Source organism: Pleurodeles waltl, chromosome 10 (assembly GCF_031143425.1).
Source record: "Pleurodeles waltl isolate 20211129_DDA chromosome 10, aPleWal1.hap1.20221129, whole genome shotgun sequence".
In the NCBI taxonomy this organism is placed as follows: Eukaryota; Metazoa; Chordata; class Amphibia; order Caudata; family Salamandridae; genus Pleurodeles; species Pleurodeles waltl.
In genome coordinates this window covers 854544845-854562326 of record NC_090449.1, presented here as the reverse complement: position 1 = coordinate 854562326, position 17482 = coordinate 854544845, and positions in this window count along the sequence as shown.

Here is a 17482-nt window from a genome sequence, read left to right as displayed (position 1 = left end):
TGAGGGGTGAAACCCCGAAACCGGTCCCATGATGCTTGTTTCCGGTCCAAGGAGAACCTGGCCTGGCAGTTAGGGCTGGACTGTTCCCATGAGGAACAGGGTCAAGACTGATTTGCACATGGCTGGGTTCAAACTGGGTGGCATGGTGAGCAAAATAATGGATGGATTATACCCAGATCTGTGACTGGGGGTGAATGTTTGATTGGTTCCGCATTCCGTCCATCCAGTTACGCTATCCCACAGCGTTTGTGTTTTGCTTTGCTTTTGCCGCCCTAAGTGCATCGGGTATGCCCAGACGTGGGTCCCGGGCTCACTGTGCCACTGGATTCAAGCTAGCCTGGCTGATGAGGGGTGAAACCCCGAAACCGGTCCCAGGATGCTTGTTTCCGGTCCAGGGAGAACCTGGCCTGGCAGTTCGGGCTGGACTGTTCCCATGAGGAACAGGGTCAAGACTGATTTGCATATGGCTGGGTTCAAACTGGGGTGGCATGGTGAGCAAAATAATGGATGGATTAAACCCAGATCTGTGACTGGGGGTGAATGTTTGATTGGTTCCGCATTCCGTCCATCCAGTTACGCTATCCCACAGCGTTTGTGTTTTGCTTTGCTTTTGCCGCCCTAAGTGCGCCGGGTATGCCCAGACGTGGGTCCCGGGCTCACTGTGCCACTGGATTCAAGCTAGCCTGGCTGATGAGGGGTGAAACCCCGAAACCGGTCCCAGGATGCTTGTTTCTGGTCCAGGGAGAACCTGGCCTGGCAGTTCGTGCTGGACTGTTCCCATGAGGAACAGAGTCAAGACTGATTTGCATATGGCTGGGTTCAAACTGGGGTGGCATGGTGAGCAAAATAATGGATGGAAGAAACCCAGATCTGTGACTGGGGGTGAATGTTTGATTGGTTCCGCATTCCGTCCATCCAGTTACGCTATCCCACAGCGTTTGTGTTTTGCTTTGCTTTTGCCGCCCTAAGTGCGCCGGGTATGCCCAGACGTGGGTCCCGGGCTCACTGTGCCACTGGATTCAAGCTAGCCTGGCTGATGAGGGGTGAAACCCCGAAACCAGTCCCAGGATGCTTGTTTCTGGTCCAGGGAGAACCTGGCCTGGCAGTTCGGGCTGGACTGTTCCCATGAGGAACAGGGTCAAGACTGATTTGCATATGGCTGGGTTCAAACTGGGGTGGCATGGTGAGCAAAATAATGGATGGATTAAACCCAGATCTGTGACTGGGGGTGAATGTTTGATTGGTTCCGCATTCCGTCCATCTAGTTACGCTATCCCACAGCATTTGTGTTTTGCTTAAATATAAATTGCTACCTTGATTCTAGTTATGATGATTACTCTTTCAATTGATTTTAATAGGGCCGAAACATTGATGTTGCATTAGAGGACTGATTATAATCATGATTTTGTGCAAATTGTACTCTGATTTTGAGTTGTTTTGATGAATTGTATGTATTTCAGCACATAGGGGGTGATTCTAACTTCGGCGGGCGGCGGAGGTCGCCCGCCGAAGTTACCCCACCAAAATACCGCTCCGCGGTCGAAAGACCGCTGAGGGTATTTTGGGATTTGCCCTGGGCTGGCGGGCGGCCGCCAAAAGGCCGCCCGCCAGCCCAGGGCAAATCAACCTTCCCACTAAGATGCCGGCTCAGAATTGAGCCGGCGGAGTGGGAAGGTGCGACGGGTGCAGTTGCACCCGTCGCGTATTTCAGTGTCTGCTAGGCAGACACTGAAATACTTTGTGGGGCCCCAGGGGCCCCGCGGCACCCCCTACCGCCATCCTGTTCCTGGCGGGCGAACCGCCAGGAACAGGATGGCGGTAGGGGGTGTCAGAATCCCCCATGGCGGCGCAGCAAGCTGCGCCGCCATGGGGGATTCTAAGGGCAGCGGTAAACCGGTGGGAGACCGCCGGTTGACCCTTTCTGACCGCGGCCAAACCGCCGCGGTCAGAATGCCCTGCGGGGCACCGCCGGTCTGTCGGCGGTGCTCCCGCCGACCCTGGCCCCGGCGGTCTGAGACCGCCGGGGTTAGAATGAGGGCCATAGTATTGCATATGCGTTGTATAGAGCACCTCTGCCCTTCAGATCACTCATTCTAGTGCACTGCGTCATTTTTTTAAGCACCTTCTTTAGGATGCAATGTATTCCCTGGGCCTGGGGCATTAATGACCAGGGAACGGTAGATTTGGGAAATCCCTCTTGGGTAAAGTGCCCAACAGAAGCTTCGCCTTGAGAGGACTGTGCTCAGGAAGCGCTGTGTCTGGAGCAACATGTGCCCGTAGTACATGTCTGAGCTGAAGGTACTTGTAGAACTGTGTAAGCAACAACCCAAATACTGATTGAAGCTCCTGAAAAGACTGCATATGATCACCAGACCAGACACCCCCCAACAGGGAGATACCAATAAAGCCCCATTTGGCAAAGCTGTTTAGGTCAGCGGTCTCACCCAGACCAATCTCTCTCCAGAGGGGGCTCTGTCTCATATGCTTGGTGTCCCAGCCCATTTACCTGAGTGCCGTGCACCAGCTGAGTAAGGCCATCACGGCATCAAGGCCCATTAAAGCCAGCTTCACCATGTACACTGGGTCTGACCACCTCCACTAAACTAGTCATTAATAAATAGTATTTGAGATGTCAGATAGTACAAGTAGAGGTTAGTCACGCCCATGCCCCCATTGTACGTGGCCTGCTGATACTTGGACAGTACAACTCTCTTTCTAGACAAAAATGCCTTTGCGATAGTGTCCATCTCCCAAAACCAGTGATGAGGGATTGCCTGCTGGAAGTTCTGGAAAAGGTATAGGAACCTTGGCAAACAATCATTTTGTATAGGATGACCCTACCCATCACGTTAGGAGGAAGAGACACCCACCATTTTAGATCACTTTTCACTTTTTTAATCAACCTATCAAATCCAAGCCTCCATTTCACTTCTGGAAGGAGGGAAATTTGAATTACTAAGTATGAAAAGTTCAAAAATCCATATGGGGGGGGGAGTGTCTTCTGAGAAAAGCACTCCGAGTGAGATGGAGGGGGACTAACACAGATTTACCTCCACTAAACTAGTCATTAATAAATAGTATTTGAGATGTCAGATAGTACAAGTAGAGGTTAGTCACGCCCATGCCCCTATTGTACGTGGCCTGCTGATACTTGATCAGTACAACTCTCTTTCTAGACAAAAATGCCTTTGCGATAGTGTCCATCTCCCAAAACCAGTGATGAGGGATTGCCTGCTGGAAGTTCTGGAAAAGGTATAGGAACCTTGGCAAACAATCATTTTGTATAGGATGACCCTACCCTTCACGTTAGGAGGAAGAGACACCCACCATTTTAGATCACTTTTCACTTTTTTAATCAACCTATCAAATCCAAGCCTCCATTTCACTTCTGGAAGGAGGGAAATTTGAATTACTAAGTATGAAAAGTTCAAAAATCCATATGGGGGGGGGGGGGGAGTGTCTTCTGAGAAAAGCACTCCGAGTGAGATGGAGGGGGACTAACACAGATTTAGCATAGTTGATGCACAGATCCTAGGCCTTTCCATATAGCGGCAGGATTTACAGAAACATGGGCCCATCACATGTGATTTAGTCAGAAATAGTAGGACGTCATCTGTGTACAGAGATTTACGGACAATGTGGACCCATCACGTGTGTGTTAGTCAGAAATAGTAGGACATCATCTGTGTATAGAGCTATGCAGTCTTCGTGGCCTGCCTCTCACAACCAGCCTCGTACTTGTGCATCACAAGAAATAAGTCTCACCAGTGGCTCGATAATGAGCGCAAGGAGGAGAGGGGCACAGCAACAACCCTGCCTGGTTCCCCTTCGAACAGGGAACAGAGTGGAGACTACTCTCTTAATTTGCACCTGTGAGGATATTTCGGAGTATAGCAGCCTGACATATTTACAAAAGTGGGGTCCCAAATCCGATCTATGGAGGGTCTAGAGCACAGAGGTCCATTCTACAGTGTCAAAAGCCTTTTCAAAGTCAATAAGTAGAGGAGTATTTGAGGGTGGCAGCAACTCTCAGTGTGCCCAAGAAACATGGACCATCCACAGGCAGTGCCTTTTACCTCTGTATGGCATAAAATCACACTGATCAGGGTGTACAAGAGTAGTCAGATTGCCGTTTAGACAGGATCTTGAAAATAATTTGATTTCCATGTTAAGCAAGGAGATAGCACACATGTTGGTCATGGGACTGGGTTTGGGATGACCACAATGGTGGCCATATCGAGTTCCACTTGGTAGGAGCCATCCATGCAGGGGGAGGATTCACTGTTCACACTATAGAATTCTGCAGAATAGATCGCTGGGCAAGGTGTTTTCCCAAAGGATAGGTCAGAGATAGCTACTGCAATTTCATTGACAGTGACCAGCTGATTGAGCTCCTGCCATAGAGCCCAGGGCACCATAGGGAGCAAGATACTATACAACAATAGAGAGGTCCTCTCCACCACCAGTTGCAGTACAGCAGTGTAGAGCCATCAATGGCCAGCTCTATGTCAGGTTTGGCGTGAAGTGGTGTCCTCACGGGATCGAAGATTTAAGGGATACGCTATATGTCTGGTAGCCAGCCAATAGAGCAATTTTCCATTTTTGTCACCTTGTTCGTAAACTGCTGTTGTGGAGGGCCACCATACTGTGTGCACCTCCTCCAATGATATCTGCTGTAACTCTGCATGGGCAATGGAAAGCTGCCAGAAAGCCTCACCTTGGGAGTTGTCTGGAAGATGCCCCTTCAAGTGCATTTTTTGTGCGTCTACCAGTGTCATACATTGGAATTTTTCTTTTTCTTTTGTTATTACAAAACTTTTAGCCTACCCTCTGATGGTGACCTTGCCCACTGCCCACAAAATCCTTGCAGACTCAACCATGCCCTGCCTAACTTGGAAGTATGTAGTTAATTCCTCAACTTGTGCATGCAAGCACTTTTTGCCTTTGAGGTGCTAGACATTAAAACGGCAGATGGGTGGCTAGCGAGGAGCTACTGAGGCAAAATGAAGTAGCATGAGGGAATGGTCTGAAATTCCCCTGGGGAAGATTTGCACATTGGAGATGTGCAGACAGTGGTGGGCAGGAATAGAAAATCAATGTAGGCATGAGTGTCAAGGGCAGCCGATGTATGTTTGTATTGCTGTTGATGCCACAGTCTCCATATATTGCACAGACCAAGAGTGTCTACACAGTTGGACAACCAACAGGCCAGTGTGCTTCTACTTTTTGAGGGGGCACCCATAGAGTCTGTGGTAGGATTTAGGACAGCATTGAGCCCCCCCAAATGTGGTGCTGTGTGGAAACTCTAAAATGAGTTTAATTAAAATTTGGAAAAAAGGACACCCTGACCTGGGAGGCATGAACACAGAGCAAATTGAAGCCCTGCCTTTCTACGCTGCCTTCCAGAACCACATATCTTCCCTGGACACCAGTGAGGACCCTGGAAACCACTATGAGAAAGGTGTGATGAAGAAGGATTGCCAAACCATAGAGAACCATGCAAGACCTATGTGAAAAACCTTGTTGTACCCATACCTTAGCAGAAAGAGGTATTGAGTGCCTAGTAGGTGGGTTTCCTGAAGTATCAGGATGGCAGTAAGGAAGCATCATGTTTATCACAAAATTGAGGACCGCTCAATATAGTCTAACAGTCCATTAACATTCCAGACTTAACTTGAAGCTCCATAGCACATGACAAACATGGGTACATTGGCAAGGAAGCAATAACACCCCCTGACACACACTGAGGTCAGTGGTAACTTGACATATTTGCCAAAAAGCCAGCGGTGTGGATAGGCATCTATATCTACAGAGGTAGTCCAGTGATTCTGTTGTAACAATAAACAAAAACCTTCTACATTAGAACAATACAAATCCCACAACAATCCCACACTTCCCACACTTCCACCCCAGAAACATCTGTCACCCATAGAGCATGAACATAACCACTAAATATTCTCACTGACTAGATGTGGAGTGGTGGACCCCCTTCTGAAAAGGATCACTGAGAAACCATTGAAACATGACCAAACTCAAGTTCAATGTAAACGTTAAGTTTGAGTTCAAGCTCACCCATCCATCAAGCTCAGATACATGACTAGACCATCAAAAAGGGCTATGGAGTGTTACCAAGCATCAGTTCAGGTCTCTGGGGAATGTAAAGGGAGTGAATTCCCCCAGAGAGTCTGTAACTGGTGAGGGGTCAGAGGATACTACACTCTCCACTACCTAATGTCACTGAGTCTCCAGCTGCAATGCCAGTCCATTGACCCAGAGGAGAGAGAGAGGGCCAAACTCCATCCACGTCCCCTGCGTGGGGTGAGTTCAGTCCCTCTGATGCAGAAGGCCACACGTCAGCCCCTCTCCAGATGGTTCTCATGGGAGTGAGTGGTCAGGGGGATGCATCTGTATTCTGTCAACCATTCTCATTCAGCCTCTGGCGTATCAAAGATTGGTATTTTACCATTAAATATCACCTTCAGACATGCAAGAAACAAAAGTATATATTCTAAGTACATGGCTTTTAGTTTCTACTTGACCTTCGCATATGACCTCTGCTTAATTTTGACTGCCCAGGTGTAATCCGTAAATACCATAATCTTAGAGTTGTGTTAGCTCAGGTCTTTGGTGGTGTGGATGGAATTTTTAATTCTGCCAGTGGATTTGGAGGAATTTAGTTATTCTACGGCATGCATGGCTCTTCCACTACTATCGAGGCATATCACCATGAGGATTTGTGGCCAGGAATGAGGACATGATAATGGCACCGCTCTTCAGGGGTGCTTGGTGTTGCCAACCATGGGGTGCCTGCACTGCAACTCAGAGAGGAGCCAGTCGCTGATTGAACTGGAGCTCGACAGATTGTAAGGATATACCTTTACTGCCTCTTATTCCTTGTATGTGGAATGGAGTTTGCCTGCTGCTCACAGAGTATACACAGTGCATGTCTATGCATTGTAATGTAAGGGCAATGTACTGCATGCAGGACACATCTGTACACAGAACAAGCCAGTGCTTTTGGATGCCTGATACCAGCCATATATGCATGTGCATTACACATAGGGGTTCTTGCTTCATAAAGAAAATATACATTAAAAATAAAGTGCTGCCTCCTGCATGCAGTGCATTCCTGGGCATCATGTGCTGGAGTCTTCATCTATTCAACAGGGAACACACTCTACCTGACAAGTATGACATGAATGTGAACATCTTGTGGCATCTGCATGCACATTTCCTCTTTAGCATGCGCACACAATGCGTTTTTTAAAGCAAACACATGGGACGAGATGCATTTTGGAAAGGAAATGACATGGCAATATTTAAACCAATAGTATGCCATTATTTCTAATGACTTTTTCACACACAATCCGTGTAGTTGTGTAATCATTTGTAAACCACTAGAGGACAGTAAAAACGCATCTGAGAGACAGCGTAAATACACACTTTAACAAAATCTACTGTTTTCAGAGTCACACACTCTTGGTTTGGTTTATTTTTAACCTACACATTCTCAGTAAATACTCAAATGGGGTGGGCGGAACTTTTTATGTAACTTTACAGAATTCCACAGAGTTAAACTCTGTGAGTTCCACCCAGGCCTGTCCTTTGGATTGTCAAGCCTCACAGAGGATGGTGTCCCTATCGAGGAAGTTCAGGATACAAGTGAGCATGGGTCTGTGTGGTCCCCCTGGATGTGGCTTTGGAGTCAGCGCACTATATACTCGCTCCACCACAAACCAGGTTGACAACTTAGTGGGTGGCATCCAGGATTTCAAGATTTTAATCATTCCTCCAGGAACACCATTGGGTCTGGTGCTTCAGAGCCCTCAAGAAAGCCAACAAACCAGCAGTTGTTGCATCTGGACCGGTTTTCAGTATTCTCGGCCAAGTCTTGCAGTTCTGTAGCCTGAGCCATGAGATTAGAGACCTTCTTCTTTAACCCCGCCACGTCATCTTCTATCAATATGTGGCTCTCAGCTCCCATGACCCTGACAGCCACATTGCGCAAGACTTGGCGCAGCAGTGACACTTTAACACAAGCCTCAGCAATTTTGTTTTCCACCACTGCAATGCATAGATGGTCTGCATGAGATTTTGTGGGGCAAACATTCAAGACAAATGATAATGAAGGCTCTAAACATGAGCCAGGCTAGTTAGTACCATACTGAGGTCACCATTTGAAACTCATGGAATCTCATTCATTAAAAGTAAATGTGACCTGACTTTTTGAACACAGTGAAAGGAGGAATTTTACTGATTAGACTATCAGTTGAACAACACACTTCAAATATATTTACTGTTCTACTAATTACATTCTCATCCCATGAACGTTTGTTCACGACTTATATTTTCTTCTTCCAGATATGGTCAGAAGATGAATTTCTTTTAATGCTCCCAAGAAAAAACGTAGTTTTTTCTGAGAGCATGTTGTTATCCTTTTTCTAAAATTGTACATCTTTCTTGGTTAACCCTTTCCCTGCTAAGCCTTCTACCAGTGCTAAGCCTTTTTTTTGGCTATTTGGGCTGATTCACACTCGGGCCTCAAGAACGTTTTGTCCATATAAGCTATCCAATGTCAAATTTGCCTTCTTTTTTTCCAACATTCTGGGGATTATAAAGGTACCTAAGGTTTGTGGATTTTCCTTGAGGGAATAGAGAAAGATCCAAAGGGTAGCTACATTTTTCTTTTTTATGAGGAAAAGTGCTGGAGAAGAAAGTGTCTGTTTCTTTTCCTACAAATAGCATCCATGAAAGGTTTGCAGTGCTAAAATCACCAGATTTCCACCTTTAAAAAAAGAGCAGGTCTGATTCTCAAAATAATGCTTTTTAACACAGTTGTGGCATTTAACTGGGAGATAGCCCATTGTTTCTATTTTTGTGTTCTCAACCTACTTCCATTTTGTGGTGGAAATGGGTTTGAAACCTATGGTGGATCCCGGACAGCTACACATTTCTGAAAATTAAACAACATTATGAATTCAGCAAGGGGTTATTTGTGTAGATCCTTTAAGGTTTTTCTAAAGAATCAAAGGGCCTGATTGTAAGTTTGGCCAATGGGCTTCTCTGTCACAAATGTGACAGATATCTGATCCCACATATTATGATCTTTATAGGCTCTTATGTGATCACAATAGGGTGAACGGTATAACCGTAATGTTTGCGACAGAATAACCCCTTCACCAAACTCTAAATCAGACTCCAAGGCCCTCATTACCACCCTGGTGGTTGGTGTTAAAGTGGCAGTAATAACGCCAACATGCCGGCGGTAAAAAAAATGGGATCACCACCATGGCGGAAGCCGCCAACACAGACAGCCACTTTAACAATCCGACCGCCACTGCGGTAGCAACAAACCCCGCAGCAGTAACCGCCAACAGACAGGCGGAAGACAATATACCGCCCACACTATTACAAGGCACCAATCCACCAGCTTTCCTGGAGCGGTACCAACGCCATCAAAAGCACAGCGGAAACAGTACACAAAATGGAAACCACTCACCTCTCGACACCCAAGGAAGAGCTAGGACGCCATGGAGCCCGAATTGCAGATCCTACCCATGTTGGTGTATTTACTAATACACCACGAAGTAGAAAGAAGGCAGCATCGGCGACGGTGAGTACTGCACCTAGCACACAGGGGAGGGGAGGAGGGAAAAGAGACTGAGACACACACGCGACAAGCAACACCCCCACCCCCAACCACAACAACATACACACACACATATCCAACAACATCACAGATACACCCGTCACCCCCTGGAAGAACGCAAGGACAAAACAAAATGAGTTTAACTAGTGTTATATTGGAACAATCAGATAGATCAAGAGAAATGAAAATAATCAGTATACACAAATATTTACATCAAGCACAAAAGTCCATACACTGTCCCATGAAATGTCCGTGGACCAGTGGATCCAAAAAGCATGGGCGAAGCCGACACGTGACACCTGCCTCAAAACAGAGAGAACACTGCAGGGGCATCAGGTCGGAAAAAAAACAGGCACCTCAGGGGGAAGGGGAGTGGGGGCACCTCAGCCGGATGATGGTACAACACCACTGCTCCTCGCTTAGTCCTGGGGTGTGCAAAGCCACAGTCTCTCAAGTCTCTCAAGTGGGTGCTTTGCCCACTGCTTGGTCCTGGGGAGTTCAAAGCCACAGTCTCTCAAGTCTCTCAAGTGGGTGCTTTCCCACATGTTCTGGAGGGGGATGTGTGCCCAGAGTGCTTCATCCTGCCAAGGATTGGGGAGTGGATGCAGTTCTCCACTGGTTCTGGAGGGGTCTTTGTGCCCAGACTGCTTCATCCTGGCAAGGATTGGGGGAGTGGATGCAGTTCTCCACTGGTTCTGGAGGGGTCTTTGTGCCCAGAGTGCTTCATCCTGCCAAGGACTGGGGGAGTGGATGTAGTTCTCCACTGGTTCTGGAGGGGGCTATATGCCCAGAGTGCTTCATCCTGCCAAGGATTGGGGAAGTGGATGCATTTCTCCACTGGTTCTGGAGGTGGCTTTGTTCCCAGAGTGCTTCATCCTGCCAAGGATTTAGGGAGTGGATGCATTTCTCCACTGGTTCTGGAGGGGGCTTTGTGCCCAGAGTTTTTCATCCTGCCAAGGATTGGGGGAGTGGATGCAGTTCTCCACTGGTTCTGGAGGGGGCTTTGTGCCCAGTGATGCTGCACCTGGCAGTTGACATCCTCTCACCTGGGTGTCTTAGCCACGCGATGTACCTGGAACAGGTAGCATGATACTCCATAGAGGCAGAGCTACACTCCATCCTGCTGCAACTTAGTCTGCCAATTGCTGGTTCGTGTCAGTGCTGGAGGTGGTGTCTCAAGTGGCATGACCAGGGTCCAGGACGTCACCTGCAGACTGGGATGGCTGCCCACTGGGGATGGTGTAGATGTCTAACAGAGTGGTATCGGCTGTGCACGTGGCAGTGCTGATGGTGGTGCAGGTGGCGGTGCCTGCGGCGGAGATGCTGCCAGTGCTGGCCGTGGTGCAAGTGTCTGTTGTGGTGGATGGAGACACCATACCGTCTCTGGCAGCCTCGGATGGTTGATCCTTGGGGAGGATGCTGCAGCCTGACGTTGTGGCAGTGGCAGTGAAGTTGGCGGTGCAGGTGGCGGTTGGAGCAGCGGTGGTGACTGTGGTACAGGTGGCTGCCATCCCTGATGGTATGGTGGTCATTAGCCCCTCACCAGGAGACATCGTGCCCTGAGGTGACTTTCCCTTTGGCTTGTGGCCCTTCTGCACCTTGGCAGTTGCTGCAGGGACCTTGGCACTGTCCTCTCTGTGTTTGGGCAAGGCCTTGCTGGGTGGGTGGTGTGACTTTCCCCTGCTGGAAGCTGGCCCCTTTTTGACCTTTGCAGGTGGTGGAATAAGGTGGTCCTTCTTATCTGTTGGTGGCACACTGGCAGCTCTGACGGGTGCCCCCTTCTATCGTACCGGACTAGCAGGGAGCACAGCAGGTACAGATTTGGTGGCTGAGGTGCTGGGCTGGGATCTAGACATCCTGGCCCTAGGGGAAGGACAGGGGGAGGAGGAGTAGGAAAGAGGTTAATGTTAGCTAGGAAAAGTTTTTTAGACACACTGGGATGGGAAGATGGAGGGGGTGTGGGAGTGGAGGAAGAGGTAGTGGTTGTAGGAGGTATACGTCTTCTGAGTTTGGGTGAAGGTACATGGGGTGGAGGCTGTTGTGAGGTGAATGGCTGTTGAGTGGGTGTGTGGCTGCGTTTGTGTACTTTGGGAAGAGGGCTCACAGACACACTGGGAGAGGACGCAGGGGATGTGTGAATGGTAGTGGGGTGGGGATTGCACGTGAGCGGTGTGTAGTGATGGACGCAGTGGCTGATGATGTAGTGCATGCAGATGTCAGTGGAGGTGAGACAGGGAGGGAGGTGGAGGACGTGGAGGAGGGGGACACAGTGGAGGAAGTGGATGTTGGTATGTGTGCATGTGTATGGTGCTTGTGTGAGTGCCTGTGGGATGTGTGGTGCTGATGTTTTTCTGAGCCACTTTTGTGTGTTGATGTGCGTGCATGCTGGTCTGATGGTGTGTTTGGGATAGGGTGAGGTAGAGGGGATTGGGTTTGGGTGCTGGAAGTTGGAGTGGGGAGGCTGGACTCAGGGACAATGGCTGCCATCAGTGCTGAGGCCAGAGACTGAAATGCTCTCTGTTGGGCCGCCACACCAGAATGAATGCCCTCCAGGTATGCATTTGTTTGCTGCAAATGCCGCTCGACACCCTGGATGGCATTCAGAATGGTTGACTGCCCAACAGTGAGGGATCTCAGGAGATCAATAGCCTCCTCACTGAGTGCAGCAGGGCTGACTGAGGCAGGGCCTGAGGTGCCTGGGGCGAAGGAGATGGCCACCCTCCTGGGTGACCAGACACGGGAAACTCACTGAGGGGCTGCTGGGAGGGGGGTGATGGGGATGGGGGTGGCGGCGGTACCTGTTGTTGGGGTGGGCACAGAGGTGTCCGCCACCGCCAGGGAGCTTCCATCAGAGGAGGAGTCGCGGTCACTGGTATCCCCTCCTGTCCCCGTCGTGGACCTCCCCTCGCCCTCCGTCCCACTGGTGCCTTCACCCTCTGTAGATTCACCCTTCTGGGCCATGTAGGATGCAGCTCCCTCCGTCGCCGGTGCCTCTGCTCCTCTACCAGATGATGCTAATGCAAACAAGGACAGGGTGCCAAAACAAGAAGGGGGGGGAGACAGAGAACACACATGGTCAATGCCAGCAACACCACTACCGTTGGAGGACACAACACACAGAGAGCAGCCCTATACACTAAGCCATGCACTACCAGTTAGTAGGAAAGTCACCAGGCCATAGGGTACAATGCCTAAGGCCATTAGCTGCTCACCTGAAACCCACAGGAGCCTGCCCAGTAGTAGATGCCCACTAACAGTATTGGGGTTGGAGTGCCTCAGAGGCTGCCCAACAAGGGACCTACACTGCCATGTTCATCCTGGCCTAGGGGCACCCACAGCCCACATCCCCCACCCAGATACTTCCTAAAGCGCGCAGAGGCAGCTTTATGACACTGTACTCACACCCTTGTGGCTGCTGTGATGCCCTCAAGCGCCCATCCAACTCCGGATAGGCCACCGCCAAGAGGCGGAACACCATGGGGGTCATGGTGCATCGGGCACCCGTTCCACGTTGGGAGGCCAGCCCCAGCTGGTCCTCTGCTGTCTTCTTGCTCCAGCAGTGCAGGTCCTCCCATCTCTTGTGGCAGTGGGTGCTCCGTCTATGATAGACCCCCAGGGTCCGCACTTCCTTGGCAATGGCACGCCAAATACCCTTCTTCTGGTGGGCACTGACCTAGAGGAAAACTCTAGGAGCAAAGGACATTACTCACCCGTCCGGACCGTCAGACTCATTGCCCACCAGTTCCCAACCATGACCTGACGCACATACACTCACCATCCTCACATGCAGCCCTCAGCCCCCCCAAAATGTATCTTCCATCCACACCACTCAAAACAGGCATTGCCCACGCATCATGCTCACAGTGAACTCACCTGTATGTCTGGAGGACCATAGAGTAGCGTGTACTGAGGGAGGACCCCATATACCAGTTTGTCCAACTCCTCTGCGGTGAAGGCAGGGGCCCTTTCCCCAGACACTCGAGCCATTGTTGTTCCACACACAGATCACAGCAGCATTGCAGTGTACGTCCTCTCCTGTTGAAGGTCAGGTATCAAGTGAGTGAACAGATAGAAAATGGCGGTCACGTCCACAGCGGTGTGTACCGTCACCGCTGGCGTACATCGCCATTGGCTTCTGGAACCCATAGCGCCCAATAATAACCAATGCTATCTTACGCAGCGGTCTTTGACCGCCTACCCTGATGCAGCACAACGCCAGCGCAGTTCTCTCATTTACCCTTGTCCCTCCTCACAAGTCAGGCAACCGCCATTTCAGGGGTGGGCACATGCCATGGCACCTAACTGCATCACAGCACATTTTGGTACATATACAGACTAACTATGCCACACACAGATTTACTAACGTTACTGCAGACACACTTATGCAACCTATGTGGTACATGACCCTCTGCTCACCGTTCTCCACCATAGGCCACAGCCGCTGGGGCAGATGAGATGGCGGCATCCTCCGGTGTACAGACCCCTGGTGGACCTGTTGAGAATGGAAGACAGACACATCATAATCACCTACACTCTTGATCGTGCCACAATCCAAGACCTGTGTGCCCAATTGGAGCCAGACCTGATGTCATCTATCCGTCATCCCACAGAAATCCCCCCTCTAGTTCAGGTCCTGTCAGTGCTCCATTTCCTGGCAAGTGGCTCCTTTCAACAACAGTGGCCATGGCATGAGAAATGTCTCAGCCAATATTTTCTAACCTGTTGACCAGAGTGTTGTCTGCCCTGCTGAAACACATGTGCAGCTACATCGTGTTTCCCCATGTGGAGGATTTGCCCACAGTGAAGGCTGACTTTTATGACCTGGGACATATCCCCAACATCATTGGTGCCATTGATGGTACACATGTGGCATTTGTCCCCCCGCAAAAATGAACAAGTGTACAGAAATCGAAAAAGCTACCATTCGATAAATGTGCAGATGGTGTGTTTAGCAGACCAGTACATCTATCATGTGAATGCCAAGTATCCTGGGTCTGTGCATGATGCCTACATTTTGAGGAATAGCAGTATCCCTTATGTGATGAGCCAACTCCAGAGGCACTGGGTGTGGCTAATAGGTGAGCCCAAGGTCCCCATACAGTATGAGTAAGTGTCTGGGTATGGGGTAGTCCCTAAGGGTTAGTGTGTGTCTAACAGTTATCCATCAACATTTGCAGGTGACTCTGGTTACCCCAACCTGTCATGGCTACTGACCCTAGCAGGAATGCCAGGACAAGGGCAGAGGACCGCTACAATGAGGCACATGGGCAAACTAGGTGTATTATTGAGGGGACGTTCGGCATCCTGAAGGCCAGATTCCGGTGCCTCCATTTAACAGGTGCCTCCCTATACTACTCATGAAGAAGGTGTGCCAGATAATTGTGGCATGTTGCATGTTGCACAACCTGGCATTGCGACGCAAGGTGCCTTTTCTGCAGGAGGATGAGCATGGTGATGGTCTTGTGGCAGCAGTGGAGCCTGTGGACAGTGAGGAAGAGGCTGCAGATGAAGAAGATGTTGACAAATGAACGAACATCATCATGCTGTATGTCCAGTGACACACAGGTAAGAGACTCTAACTCCTCCTCACATTTCAGAATACTGTAGGACATTGTATAAGTCAGCCTCTTAACCTCTGTCTATGGACACTGACAGTTCACTTTGGATTTCCATTTTTCAGATCTGGGTACCCCATTCTGCCTTCTGCTATATGTACTGCTGCCCAACAACGGTCATGCATTGGTATGAGCAAATTAACATTTAAATTGCTATTTGTTACTAATGTTGTCATCATACATTTGTGAAAGATCAGACTGACTTCGGATTGGTTTGTTCTTAAAGGGTGTTTATTTAGGGGCTAATGAGTATTGGGGTATGTTCAAGGGGCTGGGGTGATGGTGGAGCAAGGTCCATAGTAGAGTCCAATCTCTTGGTATCACAGGCGCATTGTCCAATGGGGCATAGGAAGGGGAGTAATGGCAGTTTAGTTTGGACAGGATGACATAGTGGGACAGAAGGTTGACAATCAGGAGAGTCTTATTTCCTGGCGGGGGTCTTGGCAATGCTCTCTGTCTTCTGCCTGGATCGCAGGGACTGTTTGCGGGGTAGTTCTCCTTCTCAGGGGATAGGTTGTTGGTGGGCTGTTGGTCCTGTGGCGGGGCCTCCTGTCCACCAGTGGCAGCAGAGGTGGAGGGCTGTTCTTCGATTTGGCTAGTGTCAGGGGCCCTTTGTTGTGCCACTGCCTCCCTCATGGTCTTGCCTATGTCAGCCAGCACCCCTGCTATGGTGACCAGGATGGTTTATATGTTGGTGAGGTCCTCCCTAATCCCCATGTATTGTCCCTCCTGCAGCCGCTGGGTCTCATGAAACTTGGCCAGTACCATGCCCCTGGTCTCTTGGGAATGGTGGTATGCTCCCATGATGTTGGAGAGTGCCTCGTGGAGGGTCGGTTCCCTGGGCCTATCCTCCCCCTGTCTCACAGCAGTCCTCCCAGCTTCCCTGTTGTCCTGTGCTTCTGTCCCCTGAACCGTGTGCCCACTACACTGACCCCAGGTCCCTGATCGTCCTAGGTTAGTGGGGTTGCCTGGGGTCCCTGTAGTGGTGAACACACTGCTGATTGACGTGTCCTGGGGACAGTGGCATGGGCCCGCTGGGTGGGTGCTGTGGTGGTGTTTCCGGAGGGGGGAGGTTCTGTGGTAGTTTGGGACTGTGGCGGGGTCACCCACTGTCCAGAGGTCTCTGATGGGCCAGGCTGGTCATCTTGATCCAGACGTGCAGAGATGCTGTCATCACTGTGGGCTTCTTCTGTGGGGGGACTGGATATGGCTGTCACCTCCTGTCCGGTGCCATTGGGTAGGGATCCTGTTGGGATGTAAATGCATTGTTATTTTATCTGTGTGTGCCATCTTGTGCAATGGGTGTGTTTCCCTGTATTACTGTGCTTGCACTATCGCCTTGGCCCTTGCGTGAGTGGTGATTTTGTGCCCTGGGTGAGTCTCTTTATTGGACATGCTTTGGTGATGGGTGTCCATGCATGTCTCTGATGGGTGTTCCTGCATTGTTGTTGCATGCAGGGCTTGGTTGTGGGAGTGGTGGGTTGTGAGAGTGGGGTGTGTGGGAGGTGGTGGAGCCATGGGAGTGAGGGAGAGGTTGAGGGTGAGGGTGGGAGTATGTGATGGCATGCAGGTAGGGTGGGAGGATATAGTAGTAAAGATTTGCCTTATCAGAGTCCAGTCCTCCTGCTACTCCTGCGAGGCCCTCAGGATGCATGATCACCAAGACTTGATCCTCCCATGTTGTTAGTTGTGGGGGAGGAGGTGGGGTCCACCGCCAGTCCTCTGTACGGCTACCTGGTGTCTTGATACCACAGAACATACCATCCCCCATAGGTCGTTCCACCTCTTCATGATGTCATCCCTTGTTCTTGGATGCTGTCCCACTGCGTTGACCCTGTCCACAATTCTCCACCATAGCTCCATCTTCCTTGCAATGGAGGTCTGCTGCACCTGTGATCCGAATAGCTGTGGCTCTACCCGGATGATTTCCTCCACCATGGCCCTGAGCTCCTCCTCAGAAAACCTGGGGTATCTTTGAGGTGCCATGATGTGGTGTGAGTGATGCCTGAGGTGATGGGTGATGAGATGTGTGGGGGTGATGTGTTGGTGTGTGTGGTGTGAGGAGCATGGATGGTGTATGTGTGATGGTGTTCTGTGCCTCTGGATGATGGTGTGGTCTTTGCTTTTCTCTCTCTCTGCTTCTTCAAAATTGCTGCACGTAAGGGGTTGTGGGTAATGTGGGCATGTGTTTTATAGTGGTGTGATTGTGTGGGTGTGG